The following is a 26,339-nucleotide window of genomic DNA, read 5'->3' as shown; positions in this document are numbered from 1 at the left end:
TCTCTCCTTCAAAAATAAATACAAACATTTTAAAAATTTTTAAAAAAAGAAATAAGTATATGTTCTAATGAAACATTTAAATGAAAAAAAAGAAAGAAGTATAATGATAATACTCCATCACCAACTACAAGGAAGCTGAATAGTACATTGAACAAAAACTGGGTCAAAGATGGAGAGACCTAGTGTCAAGTTTTCTCTCTCCATATTTCTTGCCAGACTTTTGGAGATGTTTTGACTTCACCATATGGACTTTCTCATCTGTGAAATGAGATAGCAACACACACTATTACTGTAAAATAGTATAGGTAGCACAAGAGTCTGGACTCTGGAATCAGACAGCCTCCCTATTCACTGCAGGTACAATCTCAGGGAAATTTTGAATCGGCCATGTCTTTCTGTAACAGAATTAAATCCCCAGCCACAGGTATGGGCACTAGACTTGGGCCGAACCATTTGGATAACATCTTCCAAGCCATGGCAGTTGGTTCACTGATGAGCACAAGACCCCAGCCAGGCCCATAGGCAACAGTGTCGATGAAGGAGTCATTCTGGGTACAATCTTCTGTCACTCTACCTTAACTGGGAAAGCCAGCATGAATACTTTCTGACTGTTGGATGTTGGGCAAATCCCCTGGCCTCGCTAAGCCTCTTTTCTTTCTTTACTAAAAAATGGCAACAATGAATAACTAGCTCTTAAGAATTTCGTGGGGTGTAAGGATTTTAACACGATGCCTGAAATGCACTATTGTCAGTTGTGTCCGTCTCTGGTTGGCCACGTTCAACATCTCAAGGAAAAGCCTCTTCTTACTCTCAGGTTGTGGAACTATTCGTATGTGACTCTAGGGATGCCAGGGATCACTATGCCAGTACCTAGAAAGAAGCAGAAACAAAACGAACAGGAGAGATTTGAAGAGAGGTTCTGGTCATGCCCAGTCCTCCATTCTAGTCCCTCAGGTCTTTTTGTTTCCATCTGTGAGCTGTTCTGTTGTCTGCCAATAACTCTCCTTTTCCCACTTAAGCTAATAGCAGTTGAATTTCTGTGATTCACATATAACTTAATCTCTCTCAGACTGTTTCCCCATCAATAAAATATGGTCAGGAATAGTGGGCACCTCCCTGGGTTATGATGAAAATAAGAAATGAAGTTCTTAGCACAATCTCTGGCACACAACAGGCAACTAGTAATAATAATGATTAATCTTACTGCTGCTTAGAGTTACTCAGAAAGAAGTAAATACGTGTAAAAATATTTGGGGAAAACAAAGCGTGAAATATATAAAGGCAAGATGGTTTCACAATAATAAAAGTTATTTTTGATGATCTCACATAAGGGGATCGGCCATCAAATGGTCACTATCCCTGGGCCAGGCTTCTGTTGGCTCTGCCCTATACTGATTTGGTGAAAATTGTGCTAATGAAAAATGTTATTTAGCTATACGCCAAGAATAGGAAAAACAGGTTTATACATATGCATATAATCAGCTCATAACACTGACCCCCATATACCAACGTCACACAGGAGTTGAAATTCAGAATACACTACTTCTGGGAGGGTGAGTTTGAAAGGTTATTCTATGACTCCAAATCTCAGTTTTTCATCTCGGGCAGCATATTTATTCTCTGTTTTCATGCGGCCATGAGTAGGAAATGTAAAAAGCAAAATATAAGCTTTATCTTGAGAAATACTATCCTATTAATAGCCAGCATCCACCCACCATTCCCAGAAAGTGTCCAGAGAATCTAAGCTTAGGAGCATTGAGTGAGGAGCTTTGAATGGAGGTCGGGGGGGGGGGGGGGGGATCAATGAATAACGAAAAAACTTCACTGAGTGGAAAAGTAAAAAATCCTACTCCATATTTTGGGTTGAAATAGAATGAACGGTGGCAATAATAAGCTTTCATTTTTTCTTATAAAACCTACTTTTTCCCACATTTCCTTGATGATATCTAAATGGTTACCATCTAAGTGTACAACTCAGTGCTTGTCAAAAGAAAACGTTATTTTAAGAATGAAATATTGCTAACATTTTCTGAAGAAAACACCATTAGGCAAAGAACTAACGTCATCATTTCACTCTGAACTCCGAAAGATTAATGTGAACATAAATTCAAAAAAAGTTTTAGAGGTGCCTGGGTGGCTCAGTCGGTTAAGCATCTGACTTTGACTCAGGTCATGATCTGGAGGTTCCTGAGCTCAAGTCCTGCATCAGACTCTGTGCTGATGGCTCAGAGCCTGGAGACTGATTCAGATTCTGTTTCTCCCTCTCTCGTTCTGCCCCTCCCACGTTCACACACACTCTCTGTCTCTCTCAAGAATAAATAAACATTATTTTTTTTATTTTAAATCTTAGAGAATTTAATACATTAGCATGCCTTTGTTATTATTTTTTCTTTTGAATATAAAAATATTTTTTACTTTTTGAATTCAGTTTAATGGCGACAAAAGAAGTGAAGTCAGGTAATTCTTGTTATTTTTAAAAGTTAGAATTGTAAAACCTGTATGCCCCTATACATTTAAAGTATATGATAACCAGAAAAGCTGAAAATAAAACTTTATATTGACCTTTATGTTCCTAAAATTACTCAAGGTGGTTAAGGGGAGCCTGGGTGGCTCAGTCAGTTAAGTGTCTGTCTCTTAATTTCAGCTGGGGTTGTGATCTCAGGGTTGTGGGATTGAGCCCCACACTGGGCTCTGTGCTAAGAGCCCAAGTAGGCTCTGGGCTTCTCTCTCTCCCTCTGCCCCTCCTTGATAGGGGCACTTGCGCGCACGCTCTCTCTCTCAAATAGATAAAGTACTCAGAAAAGCGATGTAATCATTGATATCATCAATACCGTTGATATCGTTAATCATTATTTGACATACCTACCGTTTTAAGTTTTCTTTCATTGTGAAAATATGGCTAAGAATCTAAAAGTCTGTAGCAATCTTTTGGTGGTGTTTAATTTTCACAGATTGTTTTGTTTCTATCTCACCTGTTAACACTGATTTTTCTATTAGTAAACAATACATTTGCTTTGTTTCTTCCTCTGTTCTCTTATTTATATTGTTGTTTAACAATATTATTGCCATGAATACTATAATTTTAAATCCTCAAAACAAAGAAATGCTGCTTCCAAAACATTGATTTAATTTAGGGTGGAGTTGTGTAAATCTTGAACAGAAAGACTTAGCTCTCTCACTATAACTTTTACTTTGCAGTTATAGCACTGGAAGAGTTAATATATATTTTAAATTTGATGAAACAACAAATGTATTGCAAGTTATATATCAGATGTATAAAGAGCATTATTTTAGCCACGCAGAACAAAAGTCAGAATAATTAGCACAATGAAGACTGAGAGTACCTGTAGAAATAATTAAATGAGGCCAGAGAATAGCAAAATATTAGGCTATCTTTTCCAATCCTTGTTCAGTCAACTTGTCTTCTACATCATGTGTCTGAAATAAACTCAGTTGTTCACATTCAAGTGTTTTAGAGACAGACATGAAACTGACAGGCATATTTTATAAAAATAAAAACTTAGGAAAACCCTTTTTTTCCAGCTTCTCAACGTTATAAAAAGGCAGAGATAGACAGTTTAATTAACACTCTTTATAAGAGTTAAAAAATAAACCTCTACTTCCTCTAGTCTAGAACCACAGAAATCCCAAAGGTAAAAAAACTAGCAAGAACTGAAAAACCTTAAGTAAATGTGAGCAAAATGAAGAGAATAATAAATGCTTTTTAAAACAATAATGGTATTCTGGGGTGGGGGTGGGGCTAGAGTTCTATAAAATGGAAGGTCTTCTGATCCTGCAGAGCATATTAATGGATTGGGTTATGCAATGGTCAGACTGGGAATAGCTACTGGAAATTGTTTAGTTGCCGTGGAGAAGTGAGATAAATTTGATGCTCAGAGGGAAGCAGATGAGGAGGAGAGACGAGAGGGAGAGTGGAGACAGATCAACCAGCCATTTCTCATGAGTGCCAGTCAATGTGAACTATCACAGCATAAACTTCAGTCATGAAATAGCCTGAAGAACATAAAAGCCTAATGCAATTGGAATTTCTTTACTTTCTGTGATGCAAATTCTCATTCTCCCCATGACATTAGTAAAGTCTAATGTCACATAAATACCCTGTGGGTGTGACTTTATGAAAATAAAATAAAAGGTCTGGTTTAACAAAGTGAGGAACAACATTCTTGATGACAAGATGACCTATAGAGTGAAAGGGGTTTTTAGAAAGCCTTGGGTGCTTACCAGATGGGCCTCCTCACCAGTGCCTTGAGAAATTGTTGTTAGCCATGTAGATGAGTTAGGAAGCAGATGCCTCGCTGGTCCTGCGCTCAGACCACAGGCTCGGCTAACAGACTGTAGATTCATTAGAGAGCTTGAGCCAGAAGCACCCAGCTAAGCTCTGTCCTCGGACATGACAAAAAAAAATTTGTCATTTTAAGTTACTAAGTTTTAGAGTAATTTATTGCACCATGCACGTATCAACATGCTTATAAGTAACTTATACTCTGATAGTAAAAAAAAGAGATGACATATATATATATATATATATATATATATATACTCAAGGTGTTAAATCCTACATAAAAACATAAAACAATATATCTTATCACTGTTCTTAAACTTATCTCTTTCAGGTTTCCAGGGTGATGAGACGTGACCCATACAAATGATTAACTTCTTCAAAAACTTCAGAAGTTGCTCCCTTCTAAAATTATTTGGAGTAGTTAGAAGGGTGAGGCCCAGACAAAGTAGAAAGGGCAGAAGTAGTGAGCCAAATAGAGATCAGTATATACCAGACATTGTTCTTAGCGCTTTACCTATTGATACATTTAATCCCCCCGACAACCATAGAGTAGGTGCTATTATAATCTTCATTTAACAGATGAGAAAACTGAGGCACAAAAATATCAAGTAACTTGCCAAGATTATGCAGTTAGTTAACTGGTGGAGCTAAAACAGAGATCGGGCTGGTTAGCTTAACACACTTCATGATGGGGTGGCTGGTTGGCTCAGCGGGTTAAGCGTCTTGACTTGATTTTGGCTCAGGTCATGATCTCACAATTTGTGGGATCGAGCCCATTGGGCTCTGTGCTGAGAGCTCTGCGCTGAGTGTGGAGTCTGCTTGGAATTTTCTCTCTCCCTCTCCCTCTCCCTCTGCCCCTGCACCGCTGGTGCTGTCTCTCTCTCTCTTAAAAATAAACTTAAAAAAATGCTTTATTACCATATTATACAATTTTCTTTTTAGCAAGTATTTGCATCCCTTTCCAGAATGTAATGAAATGGGTAAGAGCTCCCTTCTCAGTGAAGTTCATACTTAGAAGGAGGAGGGGTGTGGTATCACCTTTGCTGCACTTTGCCTTTTCTGCTTTGATATCGTCTTAGAAAAGAAGCAAGGATACAGAAACCATATCATTCTCCCCAGTGACAGAGTGGTCACTCGTAGGGGTAGAAGTCCCACGGAGGCATCAGTGAGGGTTTCTTCATTCAATACCCACATGAGGAGTTATATTTTCCTCAGGGAGACAAAAGGAATGGGAGGCTCCTGTTTAATCTTTTTTTTCCATGATTATATTCAGGAATATTTTGCAGTTTGTGCTACTACTTACCTACTTACTAAAAATAGATCCTTAATTAAATTTTTTCGTGTGGGATGGCGGTGTCCTTGGTTTTGTGTAAGTGATCGCCTAGTCCATCCGTGTAGCATGTGTATGAACAGTTGTTTCCGCTACTATTAAAAAGAAGAATCATGCACATTAGAGATGGGAATAGTAGAGAGAGAGAGACTCATGATATTTTGCTAATTAGTACAGACAAGTATAGGGATTTAAAAAAAAAACAAACGGGAGTAACAGTATTTCTCACTCTATCCAAGGAGCACACTACTTCAAGGGCTCACAGTTAGTAAGAAACCTGACTTGTTGACAGCTGGAAATATCCGTGAATGTCATTCCTATATTCTTTTTACTGTTTAGATAGTGGGTTTTTTTTAACACTTAAATGTCAACAAGTTTGATTCAGTGTAAATAGGTTACCTCCGCATCAGTAAGTGACAGCAAAATCTCAAGACGTTAGAAGAAAGAGACACAAGTTGGAAAGTTTTTCATGTTATTTGTCAAAAGCTCATTTATTCATTGTCCGTTGCTAATAACTCATAAACAATGTCTCATAAAGGTTGGAAGGATTAGTAAGATGTCTCGTAATTACTTTTACTCTAGTGATGAATGATTTACTAAAATAAATAAATAAATAAATACATACCTCCCCTGTAACACAGCCCTTGGACTCCATGATGTGAGTTTATCTTATAAATGAGACCAGTATATAATGAAGTCCTTCTGTTTGTCAGTAATAAAATCTTATTGAAAAAAGCAAAGCCACGTACATATCTCAGGCTGAATTCTGACTTTGACCAAATCACACTGTAAGGACACGTCACCTCCTACAGCAGCAGCACCTGTACAATTATTAGCACTGTTACTAAAAACAGCAATAGCACTGTGATATTTGAGTTTACATGGAAGGGTGGTTGTGAAAACATTTTAACTCCATTGTGTTCTTAAGAGAAATCTGAAACATAATTGGAATAGTGTCTCCAGGATGAATAGAAGAGCTGGAAGCAGAATCGGGGTCTGCTGTGAACTACTGCAGTCTTTGGCCCTTGGAGAATATTCCTTTCCATGCCACAGCACTAGAAAATGTAAATAGAAGAGAAAGCATGGATTGTACAGAGATCTGAAAAGGGGATGAGAGGAAAGAAGAGCTAAAGCATTGCCATAGGTCAAGGCCATTAAGCTTTTACCGAAGTCTTAAAAGGAGAGCATGCTCACGCAACTCTCTACACCAAACCTTTCTCTCTTCGTTCATCATATTTACTTTTCTTCACCTGTCGACTGCACACGTGCTCCAGTGGCTTATCAGTGGATTCAGAGTAGTACGCTATTGTCTTAAAAGTTTACTAATGTTTTCCAACTTATTTCTATTTATCTTCCTGATGTGTCTAAAAGAAGTGTTTTAGATGATACAATTTTTCAACACAGAACATCTATTGATGCATAATTCTTTCTTTTATGACTGGCTGGAGGAGTGACTATCCACAAGCCAGAGCTCTATCAGTCAACTGGTACACCAAGGTAAACAGTTGACACAAATACAAAGAAACATTTCCATTATTTTATCAATCAGAAGAATAACTAGTTGGGTATCTACATTTTTTGACAGAGCTAGTCAAGAGAGATCAGTAGACACTCCAGGTTCGGTTTATTCTAGAGTATGCTTTTTTCAGCTTTATACTGAGGTAAAATTGACAAATAGAATTGTAATATATTTAAAGGGTACGTGGGGTGCCGGGGTGACTCGGGTGGTTGAGCATCTGACTCTTGATTTTGGCTGAGGTCACAATCTCACGGTTTGTGGGATCGAGCCCCACGTCAGTCTCTGCAGTGACAGCACTAAACCTGCTTGAGATTCTCTCTCTGCCCCTGCCCCCTACTCTCTCTCTCTCTCTCTCTCAAAATTAAATAAATAAACTTTAAGTGTACAATGTGAGGGTTTGATATACATGCACACGTGAAAGATTTCCATTATCAAATTAATTAACACATCTATCACCTCGCATATTTATCTGTTTTGTGTGAGAACATTGAAATTCATCTTTCATCAAATGTCAATTATACAAGACACTGTTATCAATGATAATCATCATGTGATACATTAGATCCCCAGACCTTGTTCATCTTATAACTAAAAGTTTGTACCCTTTTACCTGCTGTTTCCCATTTCCTCCACCCTACCAGCCCCCGGCAACCATCATTCTTTTTGTTGTAGTTGAGTTTGCCTTTCTCTTGCTTGGTTTCTTGCTTGCTTTTCAGATTCCTCATATAAATGATAGCATAAAATATTTGTCTTTCTCTTCCTGTCTTATTTAACTGTCCTCTAGCTTCATCCATGTTGTCACAAATGGCAAGGTTTCCTTTTTTTAAGGCTGGATAATATTCTATTGTATGTGTGAGTGCGTGCGTGTGTCTGTGTGTGTGTGTGTGTGTGTATGTGTGTGTGTGGTGTATCTCACATTTCCTTTACCCATCTATTTGTCAATGGGTACTTAGGTTGTTTCCATACCTTGGCTATTGAAAATAATGCTGCAATGAACATGGGAGTTCAGATGTCCCTTTAAGAGAGTGATTTCATTTCCTTTTGATATATACCCAGAAGTGAGATTGCTGGATCACATGGTAGTTCTGGTTTTAATTTCTTGAAGAGCCTTTCCATGCTGTTTTTTACAGTGGCTCTACCAATTTTCATTCCTATAACAGTGCGCAAGGGCACAAGGGCTCCCTTTTCTCCACATCCTTGTAGGAATTTGTTATCTCTTGGCTTTTTTATCGTGGACATCATAACAAATATGAGGTGGTATCTCCTTGTAGTTTTGCTTTGCATTTCCATGATGATTAGTTGAGAAACTTCTCATGTATCTTTTGGTCATTTGCGTGGTTGTTTGTTTGTTTGTTTGTTTGTTTGGATCAGACCATTTTACTGAAGGGTTTGGAGGAGGGGTAAAAGACCAGGAGGACAATGAGATCCTATGCCATCAGCCTTGGCCTGGCCAGCATCTCCCCAACTTCATAGTCACCAAAATCTCTGTTGGCCATTTGTATATTTTCCTTGGGAAAATTACTTTGCCCATTTTAAACTGAGTTATTTGTTTTTTTACTATTGAATTATATGTCTTTCTTGTATATTTTCAATATTAACCCTTCTCAGATATGAGGTTTGCAAATATTTTCTCCAATTCTGTAAGTTGCCTTTTCATTTTGTTGATGGTTGCCTTTGCTGAACAGAAGGTTTTAGTGTGATATAGTCCATCTTGTTTATTTTTTTTTTTTTCTGGTGCCTTTGCTTTTGGTGTCAGATCAAAATAATCATTGCCAAGACCAATGTCAAGGAAGTTTTTCTCAGGTTTTCTTCTAAGGGTTTTATGGGTTATGTCTTACATTCAAGTCTTTATTCCATTTAGATTTGATTTTTGTATATGTTGCAAGATGGGGTTCTAGTTTTATTCTTTTGCATGTGGATATCTAGTTTTCCCAGCACCATTTACTGAAGAGACAGTCCTTTTTCTACTATATATTCTTGATTCCCTTACTGAAAACTAATTGACCATGTAAGCATTGGCTTATTTCTGGGATCTTTATTCCATTGCATTTATCTATCTGCTTTTATGCCAATACCATACTGTTTTGATTATGATAGCTCTGTAATATAGTTTGAAATCAGGAAGTATGATGCCTCCAGCTTTCTTGTTTATTCTTAAGATTGCACTGGCTATTTGAAATTTTTTTGATGGCATAGGACTTTTATATTCTGTAGTATTTGATGATGCCTCATGATCCAGGAAAGTAGGTTTCTCATGTGAGGAATCCACATAAACTGTGTGATGTATTTAGTGCATTTTTCTAACCAAGACTGCCAAATACTTACACGTGCCTGAGCTTACTAAGAAACAAGAACCCCGTATCATAACCACATTCTCACTACGTCTTGGTTTTCCCTTTCTTGTTAGAGTTGACTGCAGAACTACCCTTTCAAAACACTCTTTACTAGACATAGTCGTAGGGAGAAATGTCAGAGTTCCTCCAATTTTGGGTGTTGCCTCCCACATCACAATTCCCCAACTCTGTCAGTACCTCTACCCTGTCTGAACACAGCAAGAATAGATAGAATAACTATTTAGCTTCACAGACTATGTGGCTGATTCAAATCTTCTGCCTTAGAATATTTCCAGACAGTGAGACACACTTAGACCAAAGAAAAGTGAGAAAGAACTACATCCTTTCACATTTGATTAATATATGGTTTCTTTTATCATATGATCGAGGAATTCCAGTGTTGGTTTTTTACCCCCCAAAATGAAAACATTGAATTGGAAAGATATGTGCACCCTATCTTTATTGAACCATTATTTGTAAGAGCCAAGATATGGAAGCAGCCCAAGTGTCTACTGATAGATGAATAGATAAAGAATATGTGGTAGACGCGCACACACACACACACACACACACACACACACACACTGTGGAGTATTACTTAGCCACAAAAAAGGACGAGATCTTGCAATTTATGATAATATGGATGGACCTAAAGGTGATTATGCTGAGTGCAATAAGTCAGACAGAGATAGACAAACACCATATGATTTCACTTATTTGTGGAATCTAAAAAGCAAAACAAAACAAACAAAAACAGACTCATAAATACAGAGAACAAACTGTGGTGGGTAGCAGGATGGGTGAAATAGGTGAAAGAGATTAAGAGGTAAAATCCTCCAGGTATAAAATAACTAAGTCATGGAGATGACAAGTACAGCACAGGGTCAGTTGTCAATAATTCTGTAATAACATTGTAGGCAGATGGTAATTCCACTTACATGGCAAGCACTGCGTAATGATAGAATTATCTAACACTCCATTGTACACCTGAAACGAATATAACATTGTATGTCAACAATAGTTCAATAATAAAAACTAAAAACAAATTGAAAAAGAAACTTGCATTCCTGAAATGAATACCATTTAGTCACGAAAAAAAAATATTAGTTCTTAATTGTAGAGCCAGATAAAAACTATGTAGAAATAAATATACTTTCGAATTTGCCTTCACCGTTAAAATTGTTTTGGTGAACAGCACAAGACAGACAGATCAGAGGTTCCTGGTGTTCTGATGACCAATGAATTTTGGAGCTGACCTATCTGTGGACGTTCTGTTATGTGAAACGTCTTTCTTCATTGGGCCACTTTCAGTTTTATTTTCTGTTACTTTACGCTGGAAACATCTTAGAAAATGCAGAGATATTATCTCATTCATGCCTTTATTAGCGTGCTCGAGTAAACCGAATAAATGCGGGTGACACAGGTGGGGAGCTAGGGAAGATATCAGGAATCTTTGTGAAAGAACAACTTTGGGGAATTCGGAGGGCTGCTGATTGTGGCGGCCGAGCTTCACAATTTGGCTGAGGATTAGTCTTATTATACATTTCTGATTCTGCAGTGAATAAATGGATGTTAATGGATTGCAAACATCTGTTCCTCCAACAAGGTGATATTTTACCCGCCCCCTTTTTTTTCACTGCTAAAAGATAGGATCACTGCCCCTGTCACTGTCCTCAAAGTCATATCACAGAGAATGATAAATAGTTAACATTTTGTTACTGTCAAAAAGCTGGAAATTTAAGGCATTAATTTAATTTATTTTCTTCAAGATGTTCCATATTATAGGTAAATCTAGAACTAAAATACAACATAAAATTTTAATATGTATACATGTATCTGGATATTTGTGTACATGCATGCTTATGTCTGTGTGTGTGTGTGTGTGTGTGTGTATATACATATATATGAAAATATATAAATAGATCTAAAAAAAAAATACAAATACATCTTAAATTACACTTACTTGAAAATCAACCCTAGGGGCGCCTGGGTGGCTCAGTCGATTAAGCGCCTGACTCTTGATTTTGGCTCAAGTCATGATCTCATAGTTCATGAGTTCGAGTCCCACGTTGGGCTCTATACTGACAGTACAGAGCCTGCTTGGGATTCTCTCTCTCTCTCTCTCTCTCTCTCTCTGTTCCTCTCCCATTTGCCCTGTCTCTCTCTTTTTCTCTCTCTCTCTCTCTCAAAATAAATAAATAAACTTAAAAAAAAGAAAAACCCTAGTACAAATTTTCCACATGTGTATCTGAAATAACATTCCTTTAAAAATGAATACATACTTAGCACTGATCTTCTCCCAGGTTAATACAAATAATCAAGTTAACATAACATGACTGGCAAACGAAATGATTTTAGGTTATAAGTAATCTGTTCGAAGATAGGGAGGATCTATCTGGGGATTCAGTGATCTGACCTGACCATCCACAAAGTTAACTTTTCCTTTCATTAGACTGAGTTTCCCTTTGTTTATCATGGCAGTCACAGTACTTTTTTTTTCTTGTTATAGTGATTTCTTGGACCATTGTCCTGTCTCCTCTTTTCATAGAATTGTGCTACAATCTACTTTAGATCTTACAACAACAACAACAACAAAACTGAAGCTAAAGTGTTCTCTAGGCGAATGAAGCTCCTCAAGAGAGAGTCAATAATATGAAAGGCATGTCCATCCCTCTATAACTTGTTAATATGCATTGCACTCAAATGTTCAAATTTGCCAGGTTGGTGCTCCAAATGCCGACTAGAAATCTCATCTAATGTGCATTGTATGCAGTAAAGTCACACCTCAATTTCAGCACAGGTTTTACATTTTAGTTCCTACTCATGATCTAAATAAACATAGTGCTTCTCAGCTTAAATTTATGTCAGGCGTGCTCTCTCCAAAGAATTTAAAAATTAAAATGCCTCCATGGCAGAATGGGAATGTTTATCCATTTAAGATGCTTAGAAGTATAAGGAGTAATCATCTTTCTTTTCTGTGCAATCCAGTTTTTGAATAACAGTTTTTGAGAAGATCATTTTGAACTATATTTAACAAGTAGCTTGTTTCAGCTTCGATATTAGCTTGATTTACCATCTGCAGAATTACCAATAACACGATGCATTTATTACCCGTAAAAGCTATTAGCAGGTCATTTTGTTCAGTTCATCATATGTGTCTTGAGACACAATCTGGCGTCTAACAGATTTTCATACATTGATGTCGCAGAGAATCAGACTGTTCTTTAATTGATTGTTTCTTGCTAGACTCCTTTTGATTAAAACAGGTTATGCTATTTGCTTTTAGCCCTACATTTCTCCACTTCAAAGTCTGGCCACAGAAAGCAGAAATTATTCTCATTTCTCTGGATCCTTTTAATTCAAAGTGAATGTATATATTTAAAAGTCGGCCATAATCAAGGGCTTTCAAAATGGCTTCAGTTTTCCCAATCTATGACTCCCTCAACAAGAATACAATCCTCACCAGGCCTTTAAAAAATGAATTTATCTTTTCCTGCCAAGTCATCGAATTTTGAACCTCAGAACCTCAAGTGAGTACAGATCACAGGGACCAAAGGGAACAGGAAGGGCTCCCTCAAAGCTCTCTTTCCCTCACAATTTGCACAGACCCAGACAAGCAAAGCTGAATCGTGGTGATAGTGTTATATCCTTCTCCAGAGGGAAAAGAAAAAAGGGTCTTTTGCTAAACTGGTTTCAGAAGGCCTAAGTCATATTGTTCATTTAAGCAAAGAGATTGGTACGCTCCTGAGACACCCCGTTTCCTCCCCCTCCCCCCACCCCAAAAAAGAAAACTCCAAAAGCTGTGTGAACTCTGTGGGGATGAGGTCGGTGGGCCTGTCTCGGACCTTCTACCCACATTCCCCACACAGTTAATACCGTAAAAATGAAAGGGCTGCCATCAGATCAGTACTCATCAATAGGAATGAGTAGCAGCTCGCAGGCTCAAAACAAGAGCCAGCCTCAGCATTCAAAAGGTTTTTGTTTGCCTAATGTCAGAAACAAACATAAAACTTTCTATCATGTGACATCCGTGACACTAGGAGCGAGCAGTCACCCTTCCCTTAGGCTTCTGTCTGCCACAGACAAAAGCCATCAATAGATTCTTTGTATTCTACCTCAGCTTTCCGTCTTCACTGATGAGCCAGCCAGTCATTCCCAACTGTCATCTGCTCTTTCCAGGTGAAACTCCCAAGTTCCCGGTCAGACGCCCAGGTCCCAGGATGCCCTAGGCCACCTACTACTCTCCTGGCCAATGGTATTCTTAGCAGATCAAAAACGGTATCAGGAAACAGAAATATTTTTGAGACTCATTTGAAAATTTCCTAGTGCTTTACATGTTTACATAACACTTTGTGAAATACTTGCTATTTTCAATCATTTTGGGCAACCAGAAATATGTAAGTATACGAAACTTATTTTGTCATTTTAGCACACATTAAGTCCCTAAAATTTACGTTAGATTTATACAAAGTGTAGCTGCCTGGGGATTCTAAGGGATTTTTAATGATTTAAAGTTGAAAGCCACTATTTAGAACCAGTGGTGCATTCGGAAAATTATGTAAGTTATGTCTTTAGAAATTACTTTTACTCTAGAATTTATTTAAAATTGAGTTTTGCCGATCATTTAAAATATTGCACTAAATTTAATAGAAAAATCTCTTGGTGGATGTTTAGTGTAAATTGAAAAGCTTAAATGGCTTAAAAAAAGCTTGGAAACATCATGTAGACACATGAGGCGGTTATCGTGTTTGAATGATGGGAGTTTAATGGTCTTCTCCTACATTAACCCTACACTCTGACGGTGAGGAATGCTTCCTCTTAACTCTAGAAAGGGATAAAAATAAACATTTAGATTTAGTAAATCTGATGATTTATCTAGCATCTCCTTACCTATTTGTAATATTTTTGAAATTCGAAGAGGTGAATTTTTATGGCCCAGAGTTCATTAGCTACAATGGAACCTTCAAATATATAATAAATAGTGTGCACTTGGGGCGATTTATTGAAGTATAGTCCTGCCTCCTTTCATGAAAGGCCCCATTCTGTATGACTATGAAATTAACAAACAAAAACAAAACAGCAACAAGAACAACAACGCTATTTTATCTGGCGGAATACTTTTAAAAATTAACACTGACAAATACTATTTGTTAGTCAACTTCTGAAGGAATAAGTATGTTCCATTCGTGATAATATACTGATGTCAAAAGCAATAAAAATGGCTAAAACGTACCATTATTTGATTTATAATGTGAAATAAGTCACATTTTTTCAATGAATCTTTAAGGAGAGTTATAGGCACGTTTGCTTCTAGCAAGAGTTGTGTGAAACAGTTTATATTTAATACCAATGTGGGCAGCTAACTGAATGGGTTTAAAGAGAATTTTTTTAAATGGTAAGTTTCTCTAGATGAAAATATGAACTTTTGCCAGAATTCCTTTGAGAGAGAGAGAGGGGAAAAAAATGAAAGCAACATTCTTTGAAGTACTCTTCAATGTTATCTGGTCTAATCCGCGCTGCAAAGTTATAAAAATCTGTAGATTTCTTTCACCAGCTCCATACCAGTCACTCATGTTGATAAAAAGGATTGAATAAATATATTAAAATAGCAGTTGTATCCTGAATTGTTCCCTCTGACATATGAAGTAATAGATTCTTCTATTATTATTAATAACATCTCAAACAGAATTTCTATGCAGCAATGCATAGGTATGATATAAAAGGTAACACACTGTAATTTTGTTGTATTCTATGGCTCCCGTAGTATTGAAAAATAAGATCAAATAAGTTGTCTAAATCCTAACTTACTTTACGTTGGATAGGCTTCTATCTCCAGCCTTGGTGGGATATTCTGTCATAAATAGTTTCTAGGAATGTTAACATTATTTGATAAAGCAAACATTATTATTCCCTTTTCTATATGAAGAAGCCGAGGATTTAGGATACAGTTATTTCTTTCTCTTCTTTTATTAAAACAAACAAACAAACAAATAAACAAACTTCTACCTTCTTACGCTAGTTTGCTTTATTCTCACAGGGGGAATCAAAGTTGATATCATTTTATGAATACCTAGGATTGAGTAATGGCTGCATAAGACCTAGCATGATTTATTCTGTTCTTTGGAAATGATGTTCTTTTGCAGGAAAACCAACACTACTCTTTCTCTTAACTCCCTGCTCACATTTCTTTTCCTTCGACTCTATATTCTACACTATGAAAGCATATTTTGGGAATACAAACCTCTCCATGCCAACCATTTTTATAGCATCTAGAAGCAAGTCAGTCCAATGGGTGCCTCAATGACCCTAGAATGGTACAATGGAAAAACACTAAGCAGGAGATAAGAGGATATGGAGACTGGTTTCTCCCAGTGAGGTCCACTTACTCCTAATCACATTATTAATTGAATGCCTGAATATATGCCATACACTGTTCTACAGTTTTTGAGTTCTTATCTTATTTAATTCTTACTACAAGCCTATGATACATATTATCCTCCCCATCTCACAGGTGATAAAATGAGATCCATAGAAATTAAGAGGGTGAAAACTGAGATTTGAATTAGGCTCCGGAGACTTACCTTTGACCATTATGCCCATTCCCATGTCCCCCATCTGCATAATGAAGAAGTTAGATAGGTATACTCAAAACTCCCTCTTTTTCTTCCTTCCTTCCTTCCTTCCTTCCTTCCTTCCTTCCTTCCTTCCTTCCTTCCTTCCTTCCTTTCTTTCTTTCTTTCTTTCTTTCTTTCTTTCTTTCTTTCTTTCCTTCTTTCCATTATGTGATTACTTCAGAATATTTTTTCACTCTGAATTAAACTTTCACATGTTCATCTGATCATAATTTTATTTATTCACTTTAGTCATCCTCCAGATAAACAATACACCCTTGATCAAGACATAAGATAGTGTTCTTATTCTATATCTTTTCCCCTCTCTCTGCCTCTGTCTCCATATATACATATATAAGTACTGCAAATAATAAAAATAAGCAACTGTGTGCATACACACATATACATGTGTGCACCCACACACTCTCAGTTGATTCTTATTATTCACAGTAGTTATGTTTATAAAGCCACTACAAAATTGAATTAGCAAATACTGAATCATTGCTCCTAAAGGAAATGTGGGGCTAGGTTCCTGTGAGCCTCTGGTTACATTTTTGTCAAGAGATGAATTCATAACCCTGTTCTATTGATTTTACCTATTAAAGACACCTTATTTAATGTAAATTGTTGATTTATTAACATTGAACTTACAGCCAGCAGTATAAATAACTCATGCCTGGACAAAGCTTATCTAATACACATATTTTCCATGTAAAGCATATCACAGCCTTTTTGCTCTTAGGAATGCTAGACAGCTCTTCAGTACCATGCTCTGGGACCATAATAAATGGGACCACTAACAAAAAGCACAAAAATTCAAAAACACACCACTAATTATACCACAAGCGGGACACTTGTTTACAGAATGAGAGCTGAAACAAGAAGGCAGAGAATCGCCTTGTCGAGCTTCATCTAGCAACTTACCGAGTCTCTAGCAACTCAAATTTTTCACTGCTCCACACATGTGCATGTCCAGTAGCTGTCATGAAAGTGCCTAAAGTATAAATGAATGTCACTGGGTATGCAAATTCGCAACTACAGGATCCGTAAATAATGAGGGTGTGCCTGTGTGTGTATCCTCATCTCTGATCCTGTTTTCCTGCCTCTCTCCTTTCACACTTTCTCATTATCCTCTCTTTTATCTTCTCTAGATAAAAATAAATTAGCAAAAAATAAATAAAAAAGTATTTTCCTCCTTGTTTCTCCAATCCTTATTTTCTTTGGCTTTTCAGAAACTTCAGGGCTGTTCTACACACACACACACACACACACACACACACACAATCTTTGATTCCAAATCAATTCAGCACATATCTATGTTAACAATGTTGCGGCTGATTATCAAGTATAATTATTTTATATAACACAACGTTTGCTTGACAAATAGCCTTTAAGATACACTTAATATCGCAACAGAGAGTCAAATTTAGGTCTAGGAATTCTTACTTTTCTTTTCTTGTCCCTGACCTTTACATCACCTCATGCTATACAAGGGCAAGAATGTCTCTATTCCTGATTTTTTTAAGCTTCAAATTACTTGCATTTAATTTAGCAATCTGTTCTTCATTGGAGAGTAGTTGAATTTACAAAAGCAATTACACCAGTTTCCTGTGACTTTGAAGGATATATATAGTTGTGTTAATTAAGTAGAAGAAGAGAATGTGGATTGCTGGTGATTTTCCAGTGGAAAAAAACAATTGTCATCATCTGTGTAGCATTAATTGCTACATAGGGTAGGAGATTAATATTTTTTAACATTTTAAGTGGTTTTGCATAAATGTTAGCAATAAGCAAGCCATTTCATGTCTTATTGGTTTGCATTTTTAATAATATTGGAATGTTAGCCTTCCCATAAAGGGAACATTGCAACAAAACTAAAATAGTGTTTCAACCTTGCTAGTTATGTGCAAACTGACCCCGTGTACCCCCTTTGGGGAACACTCAAAGACAATGGTACTGTTGAAAACATAAAAAGAGGAGGAGGTAATTTATTTTTAATTTTTCTTACATTTGTGAATTTACTGTCATGAGAGGCTAACAGCACTGGCCAAGGACTCTGAGGAATAGATGTCACAAACACTTTCTATATCTTTTCTTTATTATGTTAAATTTGGTTTTCTTTTAAAAATGGATCATTAATTCGGTAAAACTGTGCCAAAATATAAATCGGGATAGTCACTTGTACAAAGAGAAAACTCTACTAGATTCTTCACTACTATTTAAAATGGAGAGAGAATCTGAAAATGTAGTGATTGCAATTCACTGGTTCCACAATGATTATTGAGCTCCTGGGGTATACGAGGCCCTGTCCTAGAAACGGGAATGCATAGCACATGTGACAAATAGGGCTCCTTCTCTGCTGAAGGTTACATTCCATGGGCATGGGAGTAGTTGTGGTAGGATCAACCATAAAGCCAATAATACCATATTTTCAGATAAAGCTAGAAAAAGAAGAAAACAGGGTGGTACTTTAGAGAGTATTTAAACAGTGAGGACCTGGAGGGCCTCTGAGAAGGCAGCATTTATGCTGCATTTACGAATGAGAAGAAATCACCTATTAAAAGATATGGGTGAAGGGTTTCCTGCTGTGGGTTTGGGTTTCAAGTGTGAAGAGCAGAAAGTCTAGCCTGGTTGGAGCAGAGCATGGAGCGAGGTGAGATTGGCCACAGCCAGATTATGGAGGGACGTGTTGCCCATGGAGAAGACACCGGACCTTATTCTAAGTGCAATGGGAAAGCCATTAGCCAGCGGGAGGGTGAAAGGAGGGGAAGTGCATAATCTGAAACGTATTCATAAAATGCAACCCGACAGGGAAGAGAATGGACAGGAGGAAGGCTGGTGGGAAAAGAGTGTGCAAAGGAGTTGGTGACTCTAACTCATTATTTTAAACCCAGGTCAGACAGAAGCAGAGACATTCATTCCCTCTCTTTTCCCAGAGTATTTTTTTTTTAATTGCACATTCATGATGGCTGAACACAGGTTTGTCTCTCTTGCGCTGAGCTGAGGAAAGCCTGGATGATGGCTCGATGCCTCTGCTCCTAGCACAGATCCTACAACATAGTTGATGCTCAATCAAGACTTGTTAAGCCAAAGTGAACCAAACGAAGACAACGATCCACTTCAGTCTGAATTTATTGAACGCAGTATCTCTCCCCTATCTGTGGTCTAACTTTCCATGTTTGGGTTACATGTAGTCTACTGTGGGGGCAAGTGATCTTCCTTCTAATGTACCATCAGAAAGTCAATAGTAGCCTAAAGTTAGGCCACAATGCCTACATCATTCACTTCACTTCATCTCATCACCTATTTTACCATCTCATGTCATCACAAGAAGAAGGTGGAGTACAGCACAACAGATATTTCAAGAGAGGGCGCACATTCACATGATTAGAGTATATTCAATATTAGAGTATATTGTTACAATTGTACTATTTTATTATGTTATTGTTGTTAATATCTTACTGTGCTTAATTTATAAAATAATCTTTATAATGGGTAGGTATGTATAGAAAAACATCATATATAGAGGGTTTGGTACTGAGGTTTCAGGCATCCACTGGGGATCTCGGAACGCAACTCCCACGGAAAAGGGGGAACTACTATACAACAGGTTCTTAATACTAAAATAATAGGTAACTAACTGATGGTTGAAAATAAAGAGAAATCTCTCCAGATGGAGATGAAGTTTCCTAAGAGTACTGAAAGCCATCTAATTGCTGCACTAAATGCCAAATGAAATCTTGGACGTTTTGCAGACAAATCTCAGATTCTCTAATTTGTATTCCTTTTAAGTATTAGTTTAAAATAAATGATTTCTTGATTTATATTTAGATAGTATGAGCACCTGCTTCTTGAACCACGTATCAATAGATGTTAAGGCTCACTGATCATTGTCTTTCATTCTTTTTTTTATTATTTTTCCATCACAAGAGAAAATTGTATTAATGAAATCTAAAGAAGTCACTGTGCAAAGCTTGGTTTGATCATCATGGTATTTCAGGTACCTTTATCAACAAACAGACACTACATTTCACTCTCCGTACCTAAATTTATGAATTCCCATTATAAGTTATGAAATGAAAAATTCAGTAGTCCAAGTGTTAGAAATCATTCAGGTGGTTTTTAAACAGACCTTTTTATTTTTATCTTTTCTGAAAATAATTTTAAATAAAAAATTTTAAATAAAAAAAATTTTTAAATAAAAAAATGGCTCTTCTGATTTCTCTTTGATGGAGTTTCTTTTGTTTCTAAAGACTAGACAGCTGAAATCTCCCTTCTTGGTAGGAGCACTCACAATCAAAGTTCCGGGCATGGCCAAGTTTCATGGCATGACCTGATGTCTGCTTCCAAGAGGAGAGGTGGACTGACCCCCTCTTTGAAAACCTAATTAAATTGATAGTGATGACATCTAATTATAACTTTTCCCCTTATTTAGAGCACTAAGAAGCATGCTTCATTCATTCTTTAATAGAATTACTACTAAATATTTTGCATGTGCAATTTCTCCTGACTGAAATTTAAAATATATGCATTTTGTAAAACATTTCTTGTATGTCTACCTTCCTTTGGTGCATTTGTAATGAATCCTCAGGTTAGCTTCTCAAAGAACTATACTGTAGAAACTCCACAGTCAGTTTATCTATCTCATCACTTCATGTTGAAGGAAAAATTATCATATGATAAATGGCCAAGAGCCGACCACCCCCCCCCCAAATTGGTTTTCTATTTAGGGTATCTCCAACCAAGGTCTTTTGGCACACGGAGGGACATATAATATATAAGACGTGACTGCGTGATCTCATGAAGGGCAATTTGGTTTGTGAATATCTCCTTAATGTGCTTATTTATAAGCTACCTTTTAAAAACTCAACAATATACTGTTAACTTCAAATGATGGATGGTTTACAGAAACTTTAGCATATCTTCCCTGTTAACATATCTTGAGCATTGACGGCATAATTTCTGTCCTGAAGCTGAGCCTGGCTATGTTAATTTAATACCCAGTTTGTATCAAGGTTATAAGGAGGGAGGTGGAGCTTTTTTAATGTTAATTAGTGCTACATGTATGAAAATGAACAATAGACTTAGCAAATAGGTCACATTTTTCTGCCTCTGAGTAAAGATGAACTGATACAGAGTTTCTGGGGAATTCTAATGCTGATGTTGTGAAGTTTCCTTATTTGTCAGTGCAAAATCTAAAAGGAATCAAACAGAGAAACTTTCCCATTTTTCATTTAGGGAATACACAGCACTAGAAGCAGAATCAGATTAAGTAGGATATTTAAAGAATAATTAATTCTGTATTTAAGGAATATAAAGTATTCTCAAGTTCATGATACTGTTATACGCTAATTAACACAATTCTTGTGACCAGTGACAACTGCAGAATTTTTGTGCAGAAGGGCTTTTGAAGCTGCATTTAAATAGCAAGCAATGTGCCTTTTAGTAGGCTAATTTAGAGTTGGCTGGTAAGTGGAGGTGGGGGGTATATTAATCAGGGTTCTCTAGAGAAACAGATTCAATATATATCTATATGCATGTGCATGTGTGTGTGCATGCGTGTGTGTGTGTGCGTGTGTGGAGAGAAAGATTTATTATAAAGAACTGGCTTACATGATTGCAGAAGCTGAGAAGTCCCAAGAGCTACAGGCTGGAGACTGAGGAAAACTAAAGGTATAGTTTGAGTCCAGGTCAAAAGGCCTGAGAAACAGGAGAGTAATGGTGTAAGTTTCAGTCTGAGTCTGAGTCTGAGCCCAAAGGCAGGAGACCAATGTCCCAACTTGAAGACACTCAGGCAGGGAGTGAATTTGCCCTTCTGCAGCCATTTTGTTCAATGCAGGCCTTCAGTGGATTGGGTGAGGCCTACCCACCTTGGGGAGGACAATCTGCTTTACTTAGGCTACCAATTAAAATGTTAACCACAGCCAGAAACACCCTCACAGATGCACCCAGAGTATTTCATCAAACATCTGGGCACCCTATGGCCCAGTTGAGCTGACACTTCAAATTTATCATGAAAGTAGAATCTCATGAAAATAATGCCCCCTTGGTGTTCTCATGACTGTGATAAGTGAAAGCATCTAATCTCGGAAACCAAAGTCCTCCCATCTGTAAAATGGGGATAATACAGCAAACCCTGTCATAATTCTGTAAGTGGGATCCAAAAAACTCAGTCATGTAAACTTCAGGCTTATATTATTACAAAGTTTATAAAGTGCTGAGACACAGCAGCTAACTGACTGGGATTTCCTGGGTCTGAGAAGCAACTGCCAATAATATTATATAAAAGTTTGTGGTATCATGGAATCTTACTATAAAACTCCTTGTTTCACACAGTTGTCTGGAAGACTGGGTGACACAATAAATGTAAAGCACTTAACAGAATAGCCTGGCACAGATCAAACTTATGAACACCAATTATAATTTTTCCTCCTTTATTTCCTTCCCTTTCCCTCCTCCTCCTCCTCCTCTGATTCTTATTCTTCTACAACATCGACAAACATCTAATACTCTTGAACATTCAGTCATGTGCTAACCAGACCAAGGTGAGTTTGCTCCTCAGTGAGTCACAGAGAGAGACTACAACAGGTGAGTTGCCAGACGAAGGAAACTCTACTTGCAGCAAATAAGTAGATCACAAGGAATAACGTCCAAAGCTGTAACATTCTGAGCAAGGTGGATGGGTTCCTTTTATTGAGGGTTGGATGAATAATTAGAGAGGAGAGCCTAGTCATCATTCGGGGAGGTGGGCATACAGTGGTGCATGCACTTTACATACATGCAAACATGTCTATACATACGTTGCATATTATGTAAATGAAGCTTGTGCTCCTCCTGGGGCAGAGATTTATTGTTATAATGACATAAAGGTAACTGTCAGTTACTCCATAGGTCACTCCATGGTGCATCTGCACAGGCTTGAGTCAGTTAAGTTTGAACTTGTCTGGGTGGGGTGGTCTGGGCCTCCAGAGTTTTTTGTTCCAAGCAGCCACTATTGCTTGAGGAGTAGAGTTTCCATCACAGAATATTATGCCCTTCACATCTTTTGCCTGAGTTAAGAGATAAGCTGGAAGGAAGAGCTAAAGGAAAAACATGAGACAAAGGTTGGTGGCTAAAGGCAGGTGAGCAGAAAAGGTCAGGTGTTGGAGCCTAGTTAGTGACCATTAGAAACATCTTATCACTTAGCTTTCCATAACACCACATTCTGATCAATGTTCTTTTATAGGCCTGACATTTCCTTCTCTGTCTCTTTAGAGGAATTCTCTCCTTGACACTGTCCTTCGGTTGATGATATTCCTGAGGATCCCACTCTTGGTCCACAGATAATCCTACACTGTCCCTCTAGGTAAGCTCTCAAAGCCTATGGTTTCAAGTACAAGTAATGTGTTGCAATTCCTGGCCAGTGTTCCCAGCAAGACCGATTCTTTCAGCCTATCTAAAAGTGAACTAAAAGCTATTGTAAATTCAAACTTTAATTCTTTTATATACCTCTGTTTCCTCTTTGTCAATTACCTGCCAAGTCTTATTTATTCTATTTCGATCTGTACCTTTCTCCCTACCATCGCATTAGCTGCCCAAATTCAAGCCCTTATCTTCTCTTTACGGGGCATCACAGCGACCCAGCTAACTGGAAAACCTAAACATGGCACTCTTCGGCTTGACATATGTCAGGGACAGCATCAAAGTTTTTCACCTGACCTGTAGGTTTCCCCTTTAATGTGGCTTCGGCCCACCTCTCTAGCCTCTGTTTTAAGCACTCCATGAGGCATTTCATGATTCATCAGCTTTTAATTTCTTACCTTTATTATTCACCAAATATTGGCTCCTCTTGTTCCCTCTTCCAAAAGGTTCCCTTTTCTAACTTGACTAACTCCTATAGAACCTTAGGATAGCTAAGAAGTCATCCTTCAGAAAGATTTTTCTGATACCCCTAGGTTGGTGAAGATGTTCTTTGTGCTAATAAACACTCAGTTGCTATTGAATCTGGTTCCCCCACTGTCTTTTTTTTTTATTTATTTTGAGAGGGGGGGGGAGAGAGAACGTGGGGAGGGGCACAGAGAGAGAGAGAGAGAGAGAGAGAGAATCCCAAGCAGGCTCCAATCTGTCAGTGCAGAGCCTGATGTGGAGCTCGATCCCATGAATCATGAGATCATGACCTGAGTCGAAATCAAGAGTCAGACACTCAACTGACTGAGCCACCCAGGTGCCCTAGTTCTCCTACCATCTTAACCAGCTCAGGCTGCTGTAACAACATACCATAAACTCAGTTGCTATCAATGAAAAATTTATTTCTCCCAGTTCTGGAAGCTGGCAAGTCTAAGATCAAAGTTCAGGCTAATTTGGTGTCTGGTGAGAGCCCTTCTTCCTACTTGTAGCTTGTCAACTTTTTATTGTATCCTCACATGGAAGAGAACAGAGAGCCAGAGCAAGCTCTCATGTCTCTTCTTATGCAAGCACAAATCCCATGCATGGTGGCTCCAATCTCATGATCTATTTACTGCCATAGACCCTACATCCTAAAGGACTACATTGTGGGTTAGGATTTCAACATATAAACTTGGGGTAGGGAAGACACAAACATTCAATGCATAATACCCACTAAACTAGAAGCAACTTGACTGGGGGGAAGAACTCATTCTTATTCATAGTGTATTGCACAAGTGCGTGGTGCCATACATGATGTGTATGTGATGCTCAATAAATGTTTTTGGTGGTATTAATGAAATTAATGCAAAATGAATCCTAAAGTGCCTAGTAGTCCCCTTGATCTGTAAAGCATAACTAGATTAGGGAAAAGATTGTTAAAGCTTCCAGAAGTTGATCTGTTAAATTGTTCATTCATATTCTCAGAAACTTAAAAGACAGATTAGCAAAACATAATAATAATAATAATAATAATAATAATAATAATAATAATGTATGCTTAATAAATACATGTTTATGCAAAGAAATAAATTATATACTGACAATGATATCCAAACAATGTCCCAGAGTTACTATGAGATTGATATTTTGTTCATGCCCCCAAATTAAGAAATTAATTTCTCCTTAATCTCCTAAAGACACCTCTAAAAATTCAGTGCATCACTCAGACTTAAAGCTTAAAGGCTTTATAAATGTAGGGCTCAATTCATTTGATTCAGTTCAATCCGTTTCAAGAAATGTTTATGAAATGTCTGTTTTGTGCAAGAGCTGAGTTAGATCTTTTTATGGACATCATGATAATTAAAATATAGACTCTTCCCTTGAGGGGTATATTTTACAGTAGGGATGTTTAGACAAGTGCACACACATCTGTTGTATACAGTACACAAATAACATGTCATAGAGAATCAGAGGAAGCAGACCAAATTAGTAAGATTAGGAGGGCCTTTAAAAGGAGGAGCTAAGGTAAATTCCTAAGAGCAACATGCACCAGAGAAGATTCAGTTTATTATTTTGATTTTTATTTGGGGTTATTAAATATGGAACCCATAGATAAAATAAGTCTTATTTTTGTGTAGTGATAACAGACCCAGATTTTAGCCCTATTTTTACACTTGATACATTGTGTAATTTGAGAAGGTAACTGTTTCTAGTTTCAATTACCTAATTTTTAAAGTGATGAAAATATTATCTGCTTTATAGTGTCATCCTGATGACTCCAAATGAATGTACTAATGTACTTAGTTCTCTAGGGGCATGAGGATTGGATGATAGGTGTTTTAGTGACTGGATGAACTATACCTCATATCACTTATTAATAGATTGGCTTCACTCTAAAAATATGTCTCTAGTAGTTTACCACATATGGGCTTATTTTGTTCTACATTTTAATTGTCATTTGGATTGGAGACAGAGATTTTGGTTAGGAAATGTGTAGACAACAAAGGCGATTGATTACAAGCAAATTGATACCAAAAATTTGGAATCGGAAAGGATCTTTTATATCATTTGTTCAGCATCCTTATTTTAGAGCTAAGAAAACTGAGTTTGTTAACAAACAAGGGGGGGGGGTGGTGTTCATTTCATTTACCACAAATTTAATTAAGCCAACAACAAACCTTTAAAGTGAATTTTTTTTTATTAATTTTTTTTTAACGTTTATTTATTTTTGGGACAGAGAGAGACAGAGCATGAACGGGGGAGGGGCAGAGAGAGAGGGAGACACAGAATCGGAAACAGGCTCCAGGCTCTGAGCCATCAGCCCAGAGCCTGACGCGGGGCTCGAACTCACGGACCACGAGATCGTGACCTGGCTGAA

At 37.4% G+C, this 26,339-nt stretch overlaps 1 long non-coding RNA gene across 2 annotated transcripts in view; it reads right to left on the bottom strand.

Annotated features, from left to right (window-relative positions):
- Positions 1-4,553: 4,553 nt before the first annotated feature.
- LOC128314048 (uncharacterized) overlaps positions 4,554-26,339 on the bottom strand; it is a 96,755-nt gene continuing 74,969 nt past the window's right edge. For both annotated transcript variants that reach the window (XR_008295396.1, XR_008295397.1), the window contains exons 8-11: positions 10,424-10,472; positions 6,383-6,454; positions 5,607-5,728; positions 4,554-4,705 (exon numbers count right to left, since the gene is read on the bottom strand). This is a non-coding gene — a long non-coding RNA (uncharacterized LOC128314048). The remainder of the gene's footprint in view (positions 4,706-5,606; positions 5,729-6,382; positions 6,455-10,423; positions 10,473-26,339) is intronic.

The sequence above is a fragment of the Acinonyx jubatus genome, chromosome C1, assembly GCF_027475565.1.
Source record: "Acinonyx jubatus isolate Ajub_Pintada_27869175 chromosome C1, VMU_Ajub_asm_v1.0, whole genome shotgun sequence".
Classification (NCBI taxonomy): Eukaryota; Metazoa; Chordata; class Mammalia; order Carnivora; family Felidae; genus Acinonyx; species Acinonyx jubatus.
This window is presented reverse-complemented; position numbering and strand designations above follow the sequence as displayed.